The sequence below is a fragment of the Aythya marila genome (assembly GCF_965140915.1).
Source record: "Aythya marila genome assembly, chromosome: 6".
NCBI classification, from domain to species: domain Eukaryota; kingdom Metazoa; phylum Chordata; class Aves; order Anseriformes; family Anatidae; genus Aythya; species Aythya marila.
Genome location: NC_139047.1, coordinates 15,323,137 through 15,347,290, shown reverse-complemented (window position 1 = coordinate 15,347,290; position 24,154 = coordinate 15,323,137). Strand labels below are relative to the sequence as shown.

At 36.3% G+C, this 24,154-nt stretch overlaps 1 protein-coding gene across 8 annotated transcripts in view; it reads right to left on the bottom strand.

Annotated features, from left to right (window-relative positions):
• The window catches only part of ZNF385B (zinc finger protein 385B), a 176,797-nt gene that overhangs the window by 60,920 nt on the left and 91,723 nt on the right, over positions 1 to 24,154 (bottom strand). Inside the window, exon 1 of one of the 8 annotated variants that reach the window (XM_082763135.1) lies at positions 10,454 to 10,713. The exons of the other annotated variants lie outside the window; for them this stretch is intronic. The gene's annotated coding sequence lies outside the window, so the exon portion shown is untranslated. Of the gene's footprint in view, positions 1 to 10,453; positions 10,714 to 24,154 lie in introns of those variants that run through there. 8 annotated transcript variants of the gene reach the window in all.

The following is a 24,154-nucleotide window of genomic DNA, read 5'->3' as shown; positions in this document are numbered from 1 at the left end:
CCACCAATCTCCAGCAACTCCCTTGCTCTTCTTTTCCTGCTCCACAGAAAAGCTGCAGAAGGCACAACTGGCAAGATCACAGTCGAGGCAGAGGCAAACACAGCTAGCTTCTGCTACCGGTCATCCTTCTCAAGAGAGGTGTCAAGTCCAGTGAAATCCAAGCACACAACTGCTCCCTTTGCACCCCTCTGAAAACTAGTTGTGAAAATACTACCTCTGATTTTCTCTTGAAGACCATTTTCTATCACATACAAACACACAAAAACATGTAATGCCTGCACGTTAATTCCTCTAATTTGCGTCAGTATTACAGTATTACACATATGAACACATACAAAATCATAAATTACTCATCTAAGACATTTTGTGAAAAATTTCAGCATATTTAAAGAAACAAATTACTCTTTTCAAAGTTGAGAGCATGGTCTTGGAAAGCTTTCACTAAAGGTCACTGTAGAGAAATCTAGCGCCATGTTCAATTCCTTCCCATTTTTAATTAAAGATGTTAATACAACACTACGGTCTTCACATCCAAGGAAGAAGTCCACAGTCAAGCCAGGAGCAAGTGGAAGAGTAACTGAAGTGCTATCAGGACTGAATTAAAGTATCCTGTAAAAAAATTTCTATGGACTGGACAATCTGCATCCACTTCACACTGCATGTGATCATCTTTGTTTAACTTGTGCCCAACACAGTATTGGGTAAAACATTAAAGGGGCCTCATCTGAGTTATCGACACCCACCACCAGTTACACCAAAGTTTCAGTTTAGGGAGAGGACATGCTGGCTTTCTCATCCTTGAATTGTCTGACCATTTCTGGCTATAAGGAGCCATCACTCTCTAGAGCAACGTTTAGTTGTCTCACCCAGTCAGGGAACCGTAGCAACATGTGAACAACTGATGGGATGGGTGAGTCCAGGGTTTTCTCCTCCCTTGACCTTTTTAGTGAAGCATTTTTTAGACACTGCTTGAACCAAAAGTATCCCTTCAAGGGGCAGGGGGTGACAACTTGTCCCTTTTGTTTTGCACGTTGGCTGAATTTGTTACGGATTGCAACCACAGTATGCACAGTCACCCTGCCTTTACACTTCACACTGTCATCTCAATTTACAGCTTTTTCCTTCAAAGTTCAAGTACAGCCTTAAGACCAGGCAGAACATGTTTGAAATGTTTCATGGAACGATTCTGTGAGAATTCTGCATGCATTCACCCATAACCTTTATCTGAGTCTCCACGGCTTTCTGTTAAATTTATTAATTTTGTCAGTGGAAGCTTTGAATGTTGTCAGAAACATTTATTTCAGCATGTGCCTCAAAAACTGTTCTATAAACAGGTTAGAGCCAGAGGTAGTACCTAGGCTTTCATAAATATAAAACTCTCTTCAGCTCTATTGCCTGTGACGTAAAACAAAACAAACACAGGAACAAAAAAAAAAACGAAAACAAAAACACAGCCAAGCCTACACTTGCTTTTATGCACCTTTATGGGAAAATTGGTATAATTACATTATGTTTAAAAAAAGAAATCAACACCTAACTACAGAAAAGCACCCCATTAAAAAAAAAAAAAAAAATCAATAGGTATCTTGCCAAGGTTCCAATACCTCCATTTCATCATGTCGCAGACCTAGCTACACTCAATAGCATGATTTTTTTCACCATAAATGAGAGGCAAAATTAGTCACTTGAATGTTACTACATTTTTTAATTTTGGTATTCATATGACATCTGTCACCAGAGCACCTACCATATCTCTCTATATTGAGCAATAGAATACTAGTCTTTTTTTCCTTCTCAAAGCTTACATGATTTAAGAATCTTCTAATATTGCTTGTTGTATATTGCTATACATGGGCATTACAGAATGTCACGTGCTCTTCTTCACACATAAGATAATCTGCTAAAAAAAAAAAAGTGGATTCCAAGTAAAATACTTCTGAGTTTCTGAAAAGTAGGTGCTGATATCAAAATGCTTAAGGTAAAAGCTATTCAAGGATATTCATTAATATTCATGAAGTTTAAGACATTCTCGCTTCTTTTTCACAAAACAATGTGAAGAAATAAAGCATTTTTTTTTTTTAGAATTCAATCAGCAAAACATTGATTCCTTATAATACAAAATTATGATAAATGAGATTTATGATATCCATAAATGCCATTGTGTTGAAACTAAAGTAATAAAGAAGAGAGAAGGCCACTCCTTCAGCAGCTTCCCTAACAGCAAATTAACATGATCCGAAAACATATTCTCTATCCAGACAATGTAACTTGTTTTTAAAAATACCTTGAAACAAAACCTCAGTATGTGTGAGATATGACACAGCCCCCAGTTGACAATAGGAAAAATACTAAGAACTTCTGTGTCCCCAGGGCATCATGCACACTAATTCATTAATGAACGAGGATGCAGGTCCTTTGAGGGTTAATATGGTTATCACCAGAGCTAGTAACTTACATGTCTTTTAAAACTTGGAATGCACTGAATTCATACTTCAAATGTTATTCAGAAACCAAAGGACCAATCAGACCTTCCACTGAGATGTTAACTGATTTAAACAGCACAAATCATACATGTACACCCTCATCCAAGTCTGACAACTAAAAATGGATACAATCCTCAAAGATTTTTTTTTTTATTTTTTTTTTTTATTTTTTTTTCCTTCAGAAGCCACAAGGAGAGACAGCAAGAACTGTTACAGAGCTTACAACTATTCAACAGCATTCTTAAGCAAGAAGCACTCTGTATAAGCATCTTAACACAAGTTATGAGAAAGCATTAGCCCAGGCCTATGTTGCAAAGCAACATACGCATACAAAATTTATTTTGTATTTATTTTGTATTTATTTTTTCAGTGGTTGTTTCAAAAAAGCCAGAGGCATTTGATGCAACTTCACTGCAACGTACAAATAACCTATATAATGTGCAGTTTAAGATCTTTGTGCTCAAGTATGAACTATCTAAGAAACACGTCAGATGATGAAAATAATTCTGTCCCTGCAAATTAAAATGTGATTTACAGTATGCTTTAAGTTACTATTTCCATTATCATCTAGAAATAAATGTATTATTAAGACATGCTAACAGAATTCCATATTCTCTTTTTGTATAAAATCAGATACCATGAAATGAAGTATTTCTACTTTTCAAATACATGTAGGATTCCACTGACTAGGTCAATACCAAAAATTAATTGAAACTTGATGTTGCTGAAATGAATGGAATTTCTGCCATTTCATCAATCCAAAAAGTCGACCATTACTTACTTATCTAGTGTTGATGATTATATATAGCTTATTTACAATCAAAAAGAAAAGAAGTATAGCTATATATTGCATGTATTTCTTAAAAGGATTCTGAAATAAAAACATAAATCTGACTGACTTGGAATCACTAATTTCTATGATTTGTTAATATTCTTTCTCCAATGTTTTATGCAGACTAAATATTGTAAATACTATACATATGTTTGATATGAAGGCAATCATAGAAAAGCTGATATTTAAAATCTTTACTGTAATAATAATAATAATATATAGAGAGAAATACAATAATATTTCTTCTCCTAATCTCAACACTTCGTACACCAAAATCATGGAGAACAAATAGCGATGTCTATCAATAGTAGGGGGTGGGAGCATAGATGGATAACAGAAAACCGTAATTTCATTATTCTAGAGACACGTAGATCAAAACATTGATCAAGAAATTCTTACTCTCCTTGCAGTTGTACTGCATTTCTAGTAGTTTGAAATAACTAGAATCGCTGTAGGTTTTATATATAAGATAGCACAAAGATGGAATATGCAGAATAGTCCAATAATTAGAAATTGAACAGACAACCTTACATTTTCCTTAAATAACTTACAATTATCTGCTCCTAACTTTTGGGAGAGCTCCATCCCTTCCCAGGTTTACAGAATGTGACCCACACCAGCATTCTTCCTCCTTTTGCCTCCAGTCTTCCCTGGATTCTTGCAGCTGAGAATCCAGTGCACACTAGTGCAATACCCAGATTGAATTTTACAGCAATCATGCTACATTGCTCCACACACTTTTTGCAATATTTATATTCCCAAGTCAAACAAACTCTAGAAGTATTATACTAGTATTAATACATATCTGTTGGTACTGGCTCCTTCTCAAGCTTAAGCAATTAGGTAAAATGAGGACCATTCTTCACTAATACATGTATTCAGAAGAAACATTCTGGCTGCAGCAGAACCACAATTTCTTATTATGTATAGGCAGTATGGAAATATTTGTCATTAGTAATTTAAAGAGCTAATTTTCTTATAATTTTCTAAACTAAACAAGATGATTTGTTTGACCGAAAAGCAGAGCGGCTTGTTACATCTTAACACCATCTAGTTCTGTAAGATGGATTTTAATCTAAACAAACAGTGACAACTATTAATAAATGCAATACTCCTGCCTGCATTGAGGTCAGCTAGTTTTGCAGTCCACTCCAGCTTCTTTTTCTTGGAAAGTCCTGGCTTGCTCAGACCTCTTCCTCTGGTACCCACAGCCTTAGCAACTCTGCCCTCTCCTCTGTTCCCACCTGGTTCTGGGAAATGCTGCTTTGGAGTGGTTTTCTCTTTTGAAGTTGTCCAAATATGACAGAAAAAAAAATAAATAAAACACAGCGAAAACAGCTGTTTCTTTTTCAGCTCTCTTGCCATTTATACAGAGATCTTTCTGAAATCCTAAGGATCTCTTTTGTTGTTTTACTCAAATCATCTGCCCCCCCCTTGCGTTTTCCACTCTCCCAATGCAAAGGTGCAATGAGAAAGCACTATTTGCTTTTATGCTGTCATCTCTAATAAAAAGAAAAAATATCACCACCAGCCTACTGAAGCCACAATCTTGTCCAGAGCATAGGTCAACTTACATCCCGTGTTTGTTTTTATTGTTTTTTGTTTTGTTTTGTCTTAAATGCGTGTTCTTGGGTCCTGGACATTGAAACAGTTAGTGTCCCAGGATGAAGCACAGTAACTATCTCAGGATCTCAACACAGTAACTAAACTGTGCCAACAGTTTATTACCATGCCAGTACAAGCCCAAGTGCTTTTTCCCCTTTAGGGAACTGCTGTATAGTGATGAGCAACCTCTTAAAATAAGTACCTTTATCTAGAAAATGGAAAACTTATTAGGGGGGAGTATAAAAGTACCTTTTGATTTAACACAGTGTTTCCTTACAAACTAAAGTGTCCCTACTAAGGAATAGCTGCAAAAAAAAGGACTCAATTTACACCACCTTAAAAGTTCCATAATACTGGGGATAGAACCTGGTTGCACTTTGCTTTCTAGAGAGTGAATTTCCCCTACACTTCTCATATGATAAGATGTTTCTCAATATCTAGTCCTTTTATCCCAAATTCTGACACCACTGAGCTCATCATCTAATTTTTAGTGAAGCTCAACACAGCCTTTCCTTCAGGACGTCCTGAGTTGCTATCCACTAACAACAAACAAGTATATCAAAGAGAATGCTGATGGGTTACCATTTTGTTAATGCTCACATAAAGCCATCACACCTTATCTTTTACATTTGGAGCATTTATGTCTGCACTTGGCTTCTTTCTCCTTATTCCACTTCAATACCCCAACACAGCAGCTTGGCAACAGTGTACACAAAGTTAAAAGTGAGTCTAGACCCAGACACAACCTCACAGATGTGTCTAACCATTTAACCAATTAGACAATTATCAACTCTCTTAAAAGTCGTCATGGCTCAGATAATTCATGCTTCATTTGCTTTTCCCACTTTCTACACAGTCACCTCTAGAAAACTCGGTTACCCAACTTGTTTCTCATTTTCCTTTTCTAAGATCTTCTTTTGGCATTACTCCCTAAATGTCCATCAGATAAAAAGATTGTATCAACAGGCAATACAGGTTTTTGAAAGTGCTCTACTGAAACTGTCTGCCATGGAAACCAGGTTCACTGATGAATAAAGTTTAGCTTTCTGTCTAATAAAAAATTGTCAATGTTTCAGAAAATAGAAGTGCTATAGATCACCAGTGCCTTAGAATATTCAGAAGCTGCAGAGGTTAGCTAAGATCACACAACCGTGAATCATTTTAGCAAAACAAAAGCATAAAACAGACCATGCAGTCCCAGTTCCCACTGCTAATCGGTGTCATGATGCTTACCTTAGTACCCAAGGCTACAGTCCACCTCCACCACAGCATTTAAACATACGCACAGTGTGAGACTCAGAAATAAATAATCCTTTCATTTCAACATGGTGCGTTTGTGATGTTAGGTGCTATGAGACAGTGGGCAACCAACAAGTCCAAACAAATCAGGGCTTCTGTAATTGTGTGCTTAACTTTAATTACCCTCGAGGACAGTGTTTGCAACATGACTCCAGAGGGAGGGCAGCCTACTATTGACATCACCACACAGTGGCACCTTTTCCATTTCTTGTAATTAAAGTTAGGGGTTACTGTTTTAGATGGCTAGCTCGCAGCTACAGAGCTGTATCTTTTAAATAAGTTCTTTTTATTTTATATATTTTTTTTATATTTTTATTTTTAAAAGGGATGGTGTCTGAATTTTTGAAAAAGTTAATAAAAGGGGACCTTGGAGTGCAGGCTTACAGAGACACTTCAGGGTCATGAGATTCAGAAGAACAGAGTCCTCAAATCCTCAAATGCAAATTAAGGAATACTGATTTATGTATTCTCAAAGTTGGGATTGATGAATAAGTAAAAAATTAAAAATCTATAAAATTATAATACATGGTATGTACCCTCTCTTACATGGGAAGGAATGAATAAATAGATTTAAAACTAATAGATCTGGTAGCACAGATCACCACATTAGTAGTGTTACTGAACATTCATTAATGACTGGCATTCAACTAGAAACATTTTTGCTTTTGGAAGCAGCAGTGCACCAGCTCTGGCAGGGATATATCATAAAGAGTTTCAATGCTGTTATGTTTTCAAAGACTGCATGACAAGAACTTGGGCAACCCTACCCTTACTTGCATTCACAGTCAAAAAAAAAAAAAAAAAAAAAAAAGTGTACTTAACAGAATGTTTTTGTAAAATTAAATTGAAATTGGACCAAAACAAACAAACAAACAAAAAACACTTTAATATATTCATTGACTTTCAACAGAACTTCAGATAGTGTAACTCTTGGAAAAAAAAGTCACCCCTAACTTCTCAAAGAATAGTTAGTATCACTTTAATATCACATTTCATAAATTAAATCTAATTAATCAAATAACATGGAAATAAACAGAAGGTAATAGTCGATGTGAAAACAGCATGAAAGGAGTTTTATGAAAACTTCCATGCAGCATGCATCTAATCTACTTTCCATGACCACACTTGAGCAGACTGGGCAGCCCCACTACCCCTCCATTCCCAACTCTTCCCTTGAGCTAGCACAGCGAGTCAGGCCACCTGGAAACAAACCAGCAACAAAACAACAGAAGATAAATTTCCTTTCAACCAGACCCATGAGCTGATTAAACTGAATCCACGATAGTGCAATGGAGAGTACTGAGATGGGGGTGTATGAAAAATGAGAAGTGTTGTGACCAGTGCTGTTTCTCACTCCTACTCAGACTCACCTGAACCGTCCCTCAGCTTCCTGGCAACATAGCAGACAAATTTAATGCCTGCCAAATTGTTTCTGGTTTTCTCTCTCGCAGGACAGCATCTGTCGAATGTGGCAATGTTAACTCAAAATCAGCTTGTGATATGCAGCAATCCTTTTCTGCATTCACAGAGCAGCGATCCCTGCTTGTGTACCCTATTGCTTTTTGCTCAGATCCTGTTCTCCTTCGTATGCTTTGGCACAAATTCATTTGTCTGCTTTTTCAAAGGGAAGATAACACATTAGTTCTTAAACTCAGTTTGGTCCTTCTCCTTTTTTACAAACACTGTGACCCATCTGGTCTCTTTTAATGCTCTGGGACTTCCTCTTCTCTTCACAAGTGGTAAGAGCTCCAGAATTCCACTAGCACAAATGTCCCTGTACAGCATTTGTCAGATCCAGCATTTTGAAGATCCAAGTTCAGCAAAACACTAACTCGTTCTTACATTGCAATCTCCCCCTTTCACTTAACTTCCCCTCTTCACTTATTAAGACGATCATCATGTTAAAACAATTGATCTTTCTAACACCAATAATGCAAAAATGGCACCACGCAATCCCAGCTTCTTGACTTCCTGACATCCATATAATAACAATCCAGCTTTTTCCCTGGTGTTTTGTAAGCAGTGTAAGTGAATTTACAGAAAAACTTCTTAAAGTTTGATGCTTATTCCAGTTTCATTTCTTGCTCTTTTTTTGTTTGTTGTTTCTGTTTTAATGTTGTCCTATATATTTATATTACTCTTTCTTTATTATTGTTTGTAATTTGAACTACTTTCCATTTCCTATCTATACATACAGTCTTTGTGCTTTAGTACACAAAGAGCTTATATTTTAGTCAAATTATCCTTGCTGCACTTCCTGATAATTTGCACTTAGATGTCTTTAAAGGAACTTGCAAACTCTCACAGTAAGTTTGATAAAAGAAGTAGTCAGATATGTGAGTCTAGAAGAAAAAAAACATTCAATCCTCTGTGCAAAAGTCCCTTCACTACTGGTCATTTCAGGTGCTACATTTTTTCTATTAACAAATAGACGGTAACTTTTTGGTGCATAACTTAACAAGAAAGAAAATTAGGTAAGATGCCTATCCTGTTCTTATGCCTATTAAGAATATAACTCCCTCTTATCTCTAAAACATATTTTCACTATCTTCAAATGTAATATTTTACTCTGTTTTTAAAAGCAGTAATCTTTATTTAACATTTAGTTTCCTCAGTGCTAATAAACTGGACAGATCTAAGCAGCATACAGGCTTTGACCTGCATCCTGGAATGGGTAGAAATATTTGCCTTGTCCATTCTCTTTTTAACCCCCTGAATGTTTACCAAAGTAAAGATTAAGCCTATGATTTTGAGAAGTAAAAATGAAGCAATGCACAATCTTCCATGCATTTTTCTCTGTTCTGAACTTTACTTCTCCTGTATTAAGAAATAGACCATGTTTCCAATCACTGGTCTTTAAATTCTTGTTTGAACCTTTTCCTTAATTCTCTTGAGTGCCATGCACATTTGCTATTGCTTCATACTTAGTTCTTGGCAAGACTGAAGTAATAGAGGCTTTTCTGATTGAAAGGCAATATGCATTAGACACGGCAAAAAAAAACTATAACATATCTCTGCTCTTTTCCTTTTAATTACATATATTTGCTATTGAGAAATACTGAGGGAAGTAAAACTACTTGTGTACCTGGAAGTATAATGTGCAATGTACAAAACTCCAGCAAATGGTCCAAACCTGCATGCATTACCCTGGTGTGAATCCATCGTTCCTTTTAAGTCCCCAGACTCACTGGAATTAGCAGCAGTACAAGAGTGAAATTTGGCCAGTTAACTTGAGCAGAAGGAGCTCTGTGTAGACACACCAGCTGACAGGCCAGATGCTATAGCTAGCATTTTGCAGTGCAAAGGAGTAACAAGAGGAGGTATTAGGGCATTTGTTAACGCACTTATACATTAACAAAAAACGCTACATGCTATTCATTGGCTAATACTTCCTAAGCTGCTGCACAAAGACACCCAGTAAATGCGTGGGATACACAAACACCGAATGGAAAAAGGGAAACAACCATGATACCACAGAGATGACAGCATCTGCATCAGGAGGACCAGAGCAACAAGCCATGCAGAACGACCTGTAGCCTGAGGAGGTGATCACAGCTTATACCCCTCTATCTACCACCACATATTCTGTTCCACATGCTGCAGTTTCCTCATCACAAACACTCTCTTTCCATTGCTTTGCAAACATCCTGAATCACAACATCTCCTTGCACTAATTATTGCCACAGTAGCGTGCTAAATTGGGCAAGAGAAGTTTGCAAAGATAGAGATGAAAGACTGGTTCCTTAGTTAAGGCCCAGGTTTATACATTCCTGTGGATACAGCAATCATGTTTTCACAGTCGCCTACATTCCAGAATGGGTTTAAAATATGCCATATATTTCTGCAATAGAACAGCCTTTCAGAGTGAAACCATACTCCAGAATACGCTCACTGCTGTTAGGGAATCTAACCAATCTAAACAGAGTCACTAATTCAGGAGCCGGGGTTGATTAAGGTAATTAAGAACTAGGCTCTGAACTTGCATTTTCAGAAGTATTCCCTGGAGGTCAACCACCTACAGGAAGAGCCCATACTTTTAACATGGTCACCGCCAACAGATAACATGAGTAATCTCCCTCTACCTCCACTAAGTACACCCTTATAATTTGTCTCTTTTTCCAGAATTTTCAAAACCATTCTCTGGAAGGATTTGATATTAGAATCTGCTTGAAACTCGTCCATAACTATAGTATATGCCTTTAAGCACAGGAAGAAATCAGGCAACTGAACTTACCATTAATCTGCTTTTATGTACTCTAATCAGAAAGATCGGGATGGCCTAAGTTGCTTCAAAATGGAAAAAACGTCCTTAGGTATTTAATTATAGCCAGAGTGCAGAAGAGAACTGGAAAGAGAAGAATAAATCTTTTTTTTATTTATTTTTTTTCCAGTAGTAGAATGTTTACAACAGAGAGAAGTAATCTACATCTACCCTTTAAGTTACACATATTAAGATTTTTGTTTATTTTGCCCTTTTTTTTTTTTTTTTTTTTTTGTTTTAATTGAAGGTCTATTTCACTAGTTTTGTTTTGCAAAGACAATTTCTATCTTACAGCTTACTGCCAACACAGAAATGCCTACCTCTACAACACTTTTTCCCTGGACAAGAATCTCAAACATCTTCTATTACACACTTCTGAAAATTACACAAAACAAAAATGAGTCATGCAAAGTGAAACTTAATCCTCAGATGTCTTTTCTATAACAGAAAAACAGAAATGTATGTAGCATATTTTAAAGCCCTCATGAAACACACATTTGAATACAGATCAGTGACCGATACCTCAATTAAAAAAAAGAAACAAAAACCCGTTGTTTTTAAACAACAATGCAGCCAGAATGGGGAAATAAATCAAATCAAATAAATAAAATAAAATAAAATAAATCTCACCATTTTTTTCCCCCAGATTTAACAGCATTGATTTCAACAATAAACATAGCCATCATTTTACAACAAAACTTAAGGAAAAATATCTTCTGGCATATTTTAAATTAATTTCCAATATTAACTGCGAAATGTTCATCTTATGGGGTAGGATCTCATGGTATTTAAGTCTTGGCATCCATGATGAAGTAAAGGGAGAATGAACTCAAGCTGGAAATAACTTCTAAGCTCAGCCGGATTCCACTGTGGTCAGAAGAAAACTTCAACAAGATTTGAGATTGTAAACCACTATGCCTACATTAACAGGGGTACGGACCTGATGAGCTTTGTCCAATATTTCCATTTCTGTATGTGTATATTCAATCATAACAGTAGAGTAAATCTGTAAATCAATATAAAACCACGTGGTCTTCATATGCAGGGACAGGTACAGATCATAGATTGACAAATCAATCTATCAGGCAGCTGTATAGCAAAAATAAGACAGACAAAAAGCTACAGAAAAGAAAAATATCTGGACGTTCTATCTGAAACGTTTATTATTATTGTTTGTTTGTTTATCCTTCTAAAGATAACCTTGGTTACGTAGCAAGAAATATGAAAAGGTACACACAATAAAAACATCTGGTATGTTTCCAAATAATACTTGAGTTGCAAGAGTGAGGGACTAACCTGCCAGAGTAGCAATTAAGGTTAATGAGGGAAAAGCCCAGTTCTCTCTTCCACATAAAACTATCATGTTTGAAGCCTAATAACCTGACCACAGCATGAGGGACAAAGCTCAAAGAATCAATATACATTTTCCATGAAGCAAGGAATTATTGGTCCCTTACTGACAATGCTTACTGTGTTAAGCAGTGGGTGCCTTTCAAATTGGAAAGGATTTACAAATTGAAGAGACTGATATAAGAAGCAAGCTGTGGAAAGTCTAGCATATATAAAGAGTTACATATGTATGTGCTACAATACACAACAGACAGAGAGGCAAGAGGGCAGACTGGGTATTAGAAAGACTAGTAAAGAATTGTGGAAAGGTTTGAAAAATAGAGAGAACTGAAATAAAAAGACACACATACACATGGGTCTGAACATTGGGGAAAGTTTCTCAAAACCAAGATTACGCTCAGTGACATTTAATGTTCATGGTGGCACTCTCTGAGCTGAACCAGACTGTGGGAATAACCTCCCAAGAGAATTTTGGAGTCTCAGCAGCATGCACATCAGTATCAAGACAATAAAATAGTGTTATACATACAGCAGAAGCAAAGCTATATGGGCAACTAAAGAATTAAATGATCACCAATGGATACAGTCACTGCAGACATTAAAGACAAATTACAATAAAGATATTTACAGCCAGTGTCATATACTTTTCTTTTTTTTGTAGTATAAACATGGCCTTTCTTGATTTCAAGGAAACTGTGTCTTTCAGAGATAGTTTTATCACAAATTCTAGGTAATAGGTAGATAAAACAAATTTTAACAGAAGAAAACAAAACCACAAACATATCCCACAATTTGCATCAGTGACGTCACAAGTGCAGTGGATTTTACCCTGTGCAGACCACAGCACAGAAGTGGGTCCTTCCTGCACAAACAGGATTGTCAAAATCTTAACATCATAATATGAAAGCGCATAGAAATATCTACTTTTTTGTTGTATAAAGAAATAAGAAACTTTCATGTAATGTTTAAAGTAATTCACTTATTTTGTATCTGAAATTTGCGTTTTTGTTTTCCTGTTGTACTTGCACGTTCTTGCATTTTAAATTGAGAGAACAGTATAAACAGTAACAGAATCACTCTTAGAGTTATATATCAATTCCTGCAGAAAATTAAAGCGAACAAAAAAAAATTCACATCTAGACTTCTGTCAAATATGATTGTTGACAACTGAATAGTTTATAGTGCCCAACACACTACTTGCAAATTCTGGGAAAAGAAGGTTGCTAAAATTCCCTCTCACTCTGAAGGTGGAATTTTCCACTTTATATAATACTATTTTTGTCAAAGCAATTTGTACAGAGTCCTGCTACCACCATACATGAAATGGAAAGTTCCATAGCTGTAATGAAACTGGGAACTTTTGTTCATGGAACACTTTTATTTTCATATTTTCATTAAGGACTAACATATCGTAGTCAAGAACAGGGTTTCTGATCTGTGCAATAAATATATAAAAATTACAGTTTTATTCACAAATATAATTTGCATCTGTTTTTAAATGTTATTTTTCTATAAGACATTTCTAGCAAAGTTCATGATAACACATCGTAAGCACTGCTGCTCATTGCCTTATACGCACTGTAACAATTTGTTTGCACGCAAGTTGCTGAGAGCTCAATCAGTGAAAAGGACAGACAGCTTGCATTTGGGGACGTTAGGGTTTGTGCAAGTTACAAAGAAAGATATTTATTAAAGAATTTATTTTCTTTATTTTATTTTTATTTATTTTCTAGGGTGACTAGCGACTTTCATCCATTATTACTAGATGCATCAACAATCACTGCAAAATAGGACTAGACAGAATCTAAAGAAGTCATCCAATCCATCTACATAAAATGAAACCTCTTGATAATCTGGAAAGAATTCTACTTTTAAATCTATGGCATCTGTCTAGCTCTATGCTATTTGAAAATCCCTTTACTATAAAAAGGACTTGAAACACAGGGAAAATAAGTAAAGGTAAGAAAAAAGCTGGCAGAAGAAAAAGTCTGCTACTGGCTTCATGGTATTTAGTGAGATTCCTGTGCATGTGTGTAGCTCAAAAAGTTAAAATCAGATCTTTGAGACAGATCTTAGTGAACTCTAAAGAGATATCCATTAAAAACTACAAAAATCCGTAAGATGTCTCACATTTAAAAGAATGGTCAGCAAGATTACTTGCTACTTACTTTGCATATATTACATAATGAGAAGCATCAAGATCTTGCTTAAAGACTGGAACTTCAATTTCGTGATAGAAAATTTGGAGGAAAATAATCAGAGATTATTTTTATTAATTATACAGATTAATTGATGGAGTTATAACAACTGTTTAGGCATTTCAATGTTCATCCTTTGATAGCAACTAGATTAACAATGTAGTCAGGCACTGGAACAGGTTGCTGAGGGAGGTGGCGGAGGCATTGTCCCTGGTGGTGTTTAAGGAAAGGTTGGACATTGAGATTAGGGATATGGTTTAGTGGGTAATGTTGGCGTCTGGGGGACAGTTGGACCGGATGATCTTGGAGGCTTTTTCCAAACTTAATAATGTTTCTGTAATTCTAGATATTGAGAGATCTGTTCTAATACCAGTGAAAGCAATTAAGACATGTGGTCCATCTTTCCTTGAGACTCTGGAATCCCACTTCTCAAAGTTTTGCTCACACTGAAAAAGTTAGTTTCAAAAGTATAAATACATTTTTGACTTGCAAAAATATTCCACTGGTGATAGATCACACAAAAATGAATTGTATGCAACCTTTAGTTTTCAAAAGTGTTTATAGAGATGGATTTAGAAAAATAGTAACTTTGTTTTATAGGTTAAGCAACTTTGTTAGATTTAACAGAGAACATATCAGAAGGCAAATACTCCCTGGAAGATTCAAACAAAGAGGGGATAGGATGGCAACAGGATAAAAAATGTCACCGTAAGACAAGGTACAGAACTAAGCCTGAAGTGATAATGATTTAAAGCAGGCACTGCTTGGCTTGGAGCCAGTCTGGAGTCAGCTGGTGGCCTTCAGTTCCTCCTGGTGTACACAAGACAGACATGCAGGCATATTTGGCACTATTATATATGTAGTTGTCTTTCTCAGGAAACAAAATGGGTATAGAGAAGCCTCTATTACTCAAGTAAAATGGAGCCTGTCAATCTCAAGTGTTGCTGCTCTCTTGTCTCTCATAAAAATAAAGTTAATTTTTCTAATCGACTACAGTCCTGCAATTCCATCAACTCATACCAATTAATCTCATCAAAAACACCAGAGTACATTTGCCTACATTTATTTCAGTTTCATTTAGATTCCCTCCATTCTGTCTTGTTTCTTTTACATATTACATATATTAGCATATACTGCATATATGCTTCTTTTACATATTACATATATTAGCATATATTACATATATGCTTCAGGTTTATCTACAGACCTTCAAAACCAGAGGTCTGCTCAGAAAGCTTTTGGAATTGAGACAAATGAAAACAAATAAGGAAACTGAGCTTCTTGAGTGGGAGATGAAGCACTAGCAGCCCTGAAAGCTTTGAAGTTTTGTTTTATGAATATCCCCTCTATTACCCCCACCACACCCTCCAAAAAAATAAAAACAAAACAAAACAAACAAACAAAAAAAAAGGCAAGAAATTTTTTTTCCACGCATAAGGCAAGGAGACAGTGAGAGCTGGACATGTTTCTTAATGCAAACAAGTATTTGAATAAAAGAAAACTAAAAAAAAAAAAAAATCTGTTGCCTTTATTAAGGAGGGATAGAAACAGGTGCAACTGAAGCCATGAGTAACCAAGGACCACATGAATATCTGTCCAGTTCTCTGAAGTCTAGAACAGACATCAGATGGTGTCTTGTACTTTTGTTACTGAACGAAGTTGTTCTGTTTATCTGTGTCAAATGAGGGCTTGTGTGATGCTGTCAAGTCTGAAAAACACCTGGTTGCAATCTCCACCTTCCATCTTTCCTATAGAGTAGAAAAGCCTTCTTTGATAACAGACAGCTCAAATCAGGAGCCTTGGATTAAAGAAATGAAGTGACACCTTTACAAAATACAGAGCACTAACAACACATTTATTGGAGAAAGTAGCATTTGAATTCAGCTAATTTAATACTCCAGAAGATATTTTGGTACATGCTGTATTGATAGGATACATATATATTAAGAGGCAGAATTTCCACAGTACATCTCATTGCCAATAGTTTAAAGAGAATTGTCAAATATTGGACAAAAATTACTTAAAAGAATAGTTTTATTTTCATTGACTCATCCATCATTACTTTTGTTTATGAACAGATTTCCTCATTCAGTACCTCTCAACTACATAAAAACTACTTTAATTCCAATTCTCCCAGCTCTAACATCAAGCATCTTTCTTAAAATCATTCGTCTCTCACAGCTGGTTTCCAGCACTAGTCTCAGTCTGATTTACTTAAGGCTTTTTCTCCAAGAATGATTTTCAATTCTACATGTCAGTAAAATATCCAAGCCCCTGGAACCATGGGATTGAGATCAAAAGTGGCAATAGCCCCCTTTTATTTTATTTATCTGTAAGAAAAGCATTGCTTTTTCTTTTTTACATGCTTCCTTTTTAGATCAACACTGAAAGTAGATGAGAACATTTACCTTTAACTTTTACCCTATTTAGGAGCTTTGTTCTCTATTCCATTGACAAACCAAGCAGAAACCTTGAGTTCTCCTCTTGAGGTGGCATATATTGTATATACTATGAGCGTGCAACTCATGCCATTACAGAAGGCAAACCACAGCTTTCTGTTGAATTTTGAAACAGTACCTCATGCATAATTTATAAAATCTGCTGATTGCATCAACCTTACTTTGTGATATGCTTTCTGCTTTAAAATGTCACATGCAATACTTCTGTCATAGGTGCAATATCTATTACTGACTGTATGTGACCCTGCACTGGCATCCATTTTGTTGTTATCAACAATCACTTGAGCATTACAGATTTTTATTTATTTATTTATTTATTTGGCTGATAACATCACCTGCTTCTTTGTTGTTACTCTTTAAGTTGCCATGGAAACAAAAGAACAGCTGAATAGCAATTTTAATGCTTGAGAAATGCTTATTCTTTAGTAATAGGATGCTACTTGCCAGTATGAACTCTCAGGGTTTAATGGAAGCTATTATAAATAGTAACTTTTGAATCAAAGCCTTACTCAAAAAAAAAAAAAAAAAAAAAAAAAAAAATCCAAAAAAAGAGACTTGTGTTTCTTCCTACCTGCCTTAGTTCTACTAATAATGAACTGATGCAGAGATCTCCCTGCTGTGACACAATGCAGCAACACAGGAGAATCCTGCCCCATATTCTGAAGTAGACAACAGTTGCTGCACAGAGAAATAGTGCTTACCTTTTCTCTCCAAGTGTCTCTATGTTGCAAGTAATCTCAAAATGGAAAAGAATAAGAAAATTCCATATTTCATCTTCCTCACCAACTCAGGTAAATTGCTGCTACATCCACAGAAACACAACACAAGCTATGAAAATATCAAGGATAGTCTCTTTGAATTAATTCTCTTAGCCACACAGTTCTCCTCTTTCTCTAGCGCAATCCTTCCTACACAGAGTAGGAAGCTCAGACTAACAGCTGAGTCCTGCTGCTGTCTGCCCATAATCCACGAACTCACATAACTGTACAACTTGCCACTGATGGGAACTGAGCGCACTCAGCCCATGGATACTTGGCACATTTCAGATTCCTGTCCTAGATGCCCAATTCCTCTCATCTCCCCACAGTTGCTGAGCAGACAGAACACAAGGGATCAACATGAGTATCACCTGAAGCCTCTTCTACCTTAAATCCTGTTGTTAATCAGTCAGAGAATTTCTAGAGGTGATTATAAGCAGCAGAATATGACTGATTTGGTACAGAGACAACATGCAATACAGCAGAGTCTTGCTCTGCAAAGCCAACCAGTAGGCAACGTGCAGCTGTCAGAGACAGCTGAATGAATATTTTCCTACACAAGAGCTTTCCCCTCACCCTGCTGACAGCTAGTACTTGGCACTGCTGCCCCTCTCCCAAGACCTCAATGGCAACAAGAATGCAAACCCTGCCCCCAGGGACTGCAGGGTGATTCTCTCCCAGCAGCAGAAGCAGCTTTGGCTCCTCAAGCTTTGGCCCCGTGAAGACTGAGGACTGACTTTCCCTTTCCCATGATGTACAGGATAATAGTCAGGAAGAAATATTCTAGCAGGGGAGCAAGTGCTAGAGGAGACGATGAGGAAGACTGGGATGAAAAATATTTATCTTTCTTCACCAGACATCCCGGCAGAAAGATGGCTGCACACCCTTTCCCAGTCACTGAATCATCTCTGCCTTTGTTGCCCACAGCCCTGACTCCACACTGTTGCTCCTCTAGCTTTTCTCTAGCTTTTACAGAAACCTTCCTGTAAAAACCCACAGCTTTCAACAATGCCATCTCTATGTCAAGATGCATTCTGTTGACACCTGGAAGATCACTTCACACTGAGGATTATGATCTTTTACTTGGGTTGGACAAAAACTGCTTTAGCTAAGAAGCCTTGAATTGACTTTGGAGCTCAGGGAAGCAAAAGCATTAAATGTTAATACACGAAAGAACATGCAGGCTCTGAGAGCAGGGGGTTGTTTCTCTAGCTTGGGAATTTCCAGCTGAGTGAGAACCTTCTATTGATAAACTGAATTAAACACAGGTTGATTAGTTTTACAAATTCTGTGATCCATAGCAAAGGTGTTTAAAGTGGAAATAAAATTCTGAAGTAGCACTTTTTTGGTTCTTTTGAGCCAATACTTTTTTATTACTTTAGAGGGAAGAGGGGAGACAATGAGGAAATAAATTCTCACAGTTGTTTAACATCTCAGACACTTGCCTGTAATGCTAAGACCTAAGGGACATGATGCAAATGATCAAAACAACAAAGAGGAATGAAAACATTAAGAGCAACTTCATCAAAAAGAGTGAAACCACACTTCACATACACTCCTGGCCCACTCCTCAGAGTTTCATTATTCCAGCCTCAGTTTTGCTTAAGCAGATCCTTGTTCTAAACATAGCCTACACAGTACATCTTTACAGACATCCAGTGAGAAAGGAACTCTGTTCTTACAATAGGCAGTTCAGAGGCATCAACAGCCCAAGGACAGAGTGCAGATCCACTCTGGGAGAGCTCCCAGGGGAGCAGGACCTGGTCATCAATCACCCCACCAACACTGCAGCAGCTGCTGATTCCCAAGGGGCCTGAGAGATCCCACTGGTCTTGGGCTGCAGGCAGAAAAATAGAGCCCAGCACATCACGTCTGACAGGACCAATCCCACACCTCTCAAAGTCAGAGATGGAGGCAGAAGATAAATCTGCTAACAAAATAATGTGGTTTCTGATCTGATGGAAGGGAAGGAAGTTCACTCACCATGAAACAAGGTAAAATTCAAAGAGAAGAGGAAAGACTGGCAGCGTCGGCTTAATCCTATTAGCATTTTTATCAAATATGTTTGGAATTGTTCCCATTTTGGAAGAAGATATTCTCTGAAACACAATTTAAAGAAATGTGTGACAGTGCACAAAATAGAAGGGCTTCAATTTAAAAGGTTATATGGAAAGACCATGCTATATGAGGAAGACTTTCAGAAAAGTTTGTTCAGTGAAAAAAATCCAGATGGAATTCAAAAAGAAATAAAAGAGGAAACTGATAACTTTAGGGTTACACTGTATTTGAGGACTGACATATATTCAGAAATTATGAGGAATATGAGAGAATGAGCATTTAAAGTATAATAGCTATTCACATAATCTGTGAGACGTGCTGGTCTAGCATCTATGTGAAGTCTAGCTTAATTCACTTTGTTTAAGGAAACTGGGGACATGGGGGGACATAACTTACTCAAAGCGAGAGGTGTTCTTTCACCTCAGGCATGACAACTATGTATGAAAAAAGAAAATCAATGCCCTGAGATAAATTATAGACAGTTGTCTTGTAGTGGTAAAGGTTTGCCTAACATTTCAGCTCCTATATTTGTATTTTAAGTATCTTAAAGAAGGACAATGACTGGGCTAGCTAGGGGTGTGGGAGAAGGGTACTCAGACTACTCAAGTGCAGAGGAAGAAAAACATTTAAAACAAAACAAGTGGAGGTCAAATGCATGTAGTATTAGAAAGGATCCAATCAAATTTGAGAATGAAGAACAGTGAAGAAATTGGCAAACTAACAAAGATCATTGGGAAACTTCTAGCAATAAAGACAAAAACGAATTAACAGTTTTCTTGCCATATTAGTTTAGTACTTTCTATCTAGGCCTTAGTCAATGAAATGAGTGATTCCTTGGTGTGCAGGTATAGACCTGGGAAGCCATTCTGTCTAGAGGTTTGGCAGAGAGGAGCCACACTGCTACTCACAGCAAGGGGCTCTGGGAAGAAGCTGGTAAGGTGATTAGAGCATCCATGCAATGGCCTTGTAGCACCTCACATGAAGAAACTGCTGCCTTTCCAGTAAATCCACCTTCGTTTCTCATGGTGCAATCATTCCAGATGCAGTTTAATGGGAGTTTGCATATTTCTTCAGAGGTCAGCATCAGGTACTGGGTTATTTATGTTTCTGGTTCATTAGGGTATGACAGCATCAAGAGGATTTTCAAAATTCTTATGAAAGGTTTTAAAATTCCACCTGGAATTGTATTCATAATTGGCAGTATTATATAATTTTTAAGTACAGAATGACTCAGAATTGGATATCAAATACTGACTTTATAGCAACTTTGTTATGCTTCTTAAAATTTCTTACACTTTCCTTGCTCTAAGGGTCTAAGATTTCAATCCCTGATGTTTGGATTTACAAGTAATAATTCCTCTCTTTCATGTAGAAGTCTTTCCTTTGTTTAATTTTAAAAAGCAAAGACAGTGCTGAAATCCTCATTTTTGTTAGACTTGCATAACTACCTCTCAAAGCACTTCTCAAATAGCTGTAACAGAAGGATTTCCCAAATCTTACAGTTAGTCCTCTAAGAGCAAAATAAATCCCTGTGCTTTATAGACTCAGCATGTTAAATGTATATGGATGAACATTTTCTATGTAGACCAAGAATTAGAAAGCTTTTTTTTTTTTTTTTTTTTGTTGTTGTTGTTGTTCTGTGGTTAGTTTTCCTGTAAACAGCCCACTCTCTTCCTCTCTTCTTCCACAAATGCTGCTCATTCTTTTAAACTCTAAGATCTATTCAGATCTTGTAACCTATCTTTGAAATAAAGACTATTACTATACTGTAGTGATACTGGGGAAGCTAGTAATAGCTACTTTTATTTACTTTTATTTTATTACTTAATACTTTTATTTAAATCTTCTTATTCCTATCCAGGAATCCAGATGAATTTTGTTTTGTTTGCTTGTTTCTTTCACTATTATTAAGTCTTAATAGAATTCCATCCCTTTCATTATCTCATACCATTTCTCAATGGCCAAACTTGAACAGGGACTCAAAAAGTAAAATGATACTGTTATTAATATCCCAACAGCAGACAGCTAAAAAAGTAAGTTGACACCATTTACAGCTGTTGGAAGTAAGTATTTGGCTTAAAGAACTTCTATGTAATCTAAAAAAATATTTCAAACACCATATATACAGAGTATGCCACTAAAAGTAACTGCAAGATTACTGCATACAAAAGAAACATCAATAATCAAGTGGCAGAACACCAAACATCACCTTTATGAACCCGGCACACAGGATAGGAACCACAGACTAACATGATCACAGGGAAAGTGATATTCAAAAAGTATTTACAAGTTCTCTAAATAAAGACAATTTTGAAATAAAATATTTTAATGAGAGAACACCATTTCTAATGCTGTTACTATGATTAGTTTAGAAGGAAATAGTATATGTATCCCTCACTGTAGCACAAATGTTTGAGGAGTAAATATTGTAAGCAAAGAATAGTCCTTAACTTGATGCACTGGGACATAACCATGAGTGATAAGATTGAAATAGGAAATGAATGGTATTCCTAAGGATGAATACTGGGAAAACCAGCAGGGCAACTTGACCAATAAAGCAAAAGGAGAGCATCCCATGAGAAAGGTGGGAAAGCCAAATGGCATAGTACCTCTGCAAGAAGCTCAGAAAATAATGAAGATGGTGAGTGTAGCCGATTTTCAGATATTTTAATATCAATTTCACTAATGTTTCAATTTTATTTTTAGTATTCAACTATCAGATGAGTTTTCAATGTGATAATTACTGTAATTTTGAAATTTTAAGAGCACAGAGCCATGGAGTAATCTTGTAGTCTCTAAAATTGCTGATTTTGAAGTATATATTTTACTATCGAGTGCATTCAGTGAAAAGCTGATTGATTTTGTTCTACAGCTGGAGTTGAACTTCATCAGAAACCACACATCACTCCTGGTGGATGACTGCACTCAAGATGCAGAACCAAATGGAAAATGACCTCCCTTCTAAGATTTTACTTCTCTCTCATTTAAATCAGATAAATACCAGATCTTAAAGATTTCTGAGCCTATTTCTGTTCTCACATATGCTCACGTCAATGAGATTAATTTCATTAACCTCACAGGGTGCCCAACAATAAAAAAAAAAAAAACTAATTAATTTAAACAAAACAAAATAAAGCAAAATAAAACAAAAAAAAATACACAAGAGAAAGAGACAGAACGAGCCAGTCAGAAGACAGTTTCAAGTGAAGCCTGTGTCCCACACCACACTGATCTGCAGTACATAAGGCACCTGATACACCACGGACATGCTAATCAGCACATCAGAGCTGCAATACATAACTTCAGGAACCAACTCCTCATTCCACTGTAATAAGTGGCAAAAATGCCAGCAAAACCATAATTAGAAGCTAACAATTCAATGCTTAGGAATAACATTTACAGGAAAATTGAATACACAGTGCTTCTACTTCATAGCCTGTCACAGCACAAATTATAAGGACACTGGTAAAAAGGGACACTTCACCACTTACTCTGTCTCCAAATATTCCCTGTATCTTTTATTGTTTGAACAGCTACCCTGTCAGTGCCATCAAAATCCCACAGGCACAGAAATTACTTTTTCAGTAAAACTGTAAGATTGAATCTCTATCCTTATTCCTCAATCTTTTCAAAACCTTTAAACAATTTGAATTAGTCTCCTTTTATGTCTACAGTGCCCTTAGTTTCCTATAGCTCTAAACACACCTGGAGTCAAGTCTCTCTTCCCACCTTCAGTGATATCCTTACTCTGCTCTTGGCTGTATTTTGTTTTCAGTTCAGCAGCCTCACTGCTTCTGTAATTCTATCTACCATAATACTTTTGATACTTGTTCTGATATCTCTTCTGTTCTTCAGTTTTTGACAGCACAGTTAAAAAGCAAAACCAACAAAAATAAACAAATAAATAAATAAAAAACAGGAGTTTCAAAGGGATGATTCTTACAAAACACACACTTCACCCATACAGAGTTTCTTATCAGCTCCAGCCATTGATTCACTCTCATCGGCATCTTGAAAGCTAAGTTTTAAAAGGCATATTCCAAACACTGTAACTAACAAATCCCCTATTTATAAAGCAGCATTTTACTAAGTTTCCCTTAATTCTAGAACTTTGGGCTACCTGAAAGAAAATAGTCTGGCATTTGGATTAAACTAAATGAAGTTTCTCTGCTTTGCCAGAACATGGGATGGGAGACAACAGGGATTTATGGAGAGCTTTAGCTCTGGATGTTTTCTTTCAGGACAAATTAATGAATTCCTATGAGTTTTTAATTATTATTATTATTTCTTTAGGACTTACAGCTTTTTTTTTATTTTTTAATAAGTGAATAAATCTAAGTTCCTAAATTAATATTTTATAGTTAAATTAATATTCATACATCAAAGTAGACAAAACTGGATTTCTAGTCAGGGCCAATTTTTCTATGATTTACTCATACACACAGTTCTTTGGCTCTCTGTCAGGAGATAAACTCACCAATATCACAGGGCTGCTTTCTTGTCCTATTGTGCTACTATCTGTCATGCAAGAAAGCTGACAGTAACTTTTCAAAGAACTTTTCAGAACTATTTTTAGATCTATTACTGACATCTCTACCTAAGTTTCAGCTGTGCCACCATGACATGCTGACAGTCATTAATATACTGTAACTCAAGTCACTAAAGAGCAGCTGTTGATGTCAACAAACTGATTAATTTTTAATCACAGGACAAAGCACGTGAATCAACCAAAGAAAAGGCCTGGAAGTTATCATCAAACAACCTCTGATCTATATAATTCTCCTAAATTCAAGCAAAACAGAAATAAAAATATTTAATATTTATTCTTAAATAGCACAGAACTTCCAAAAT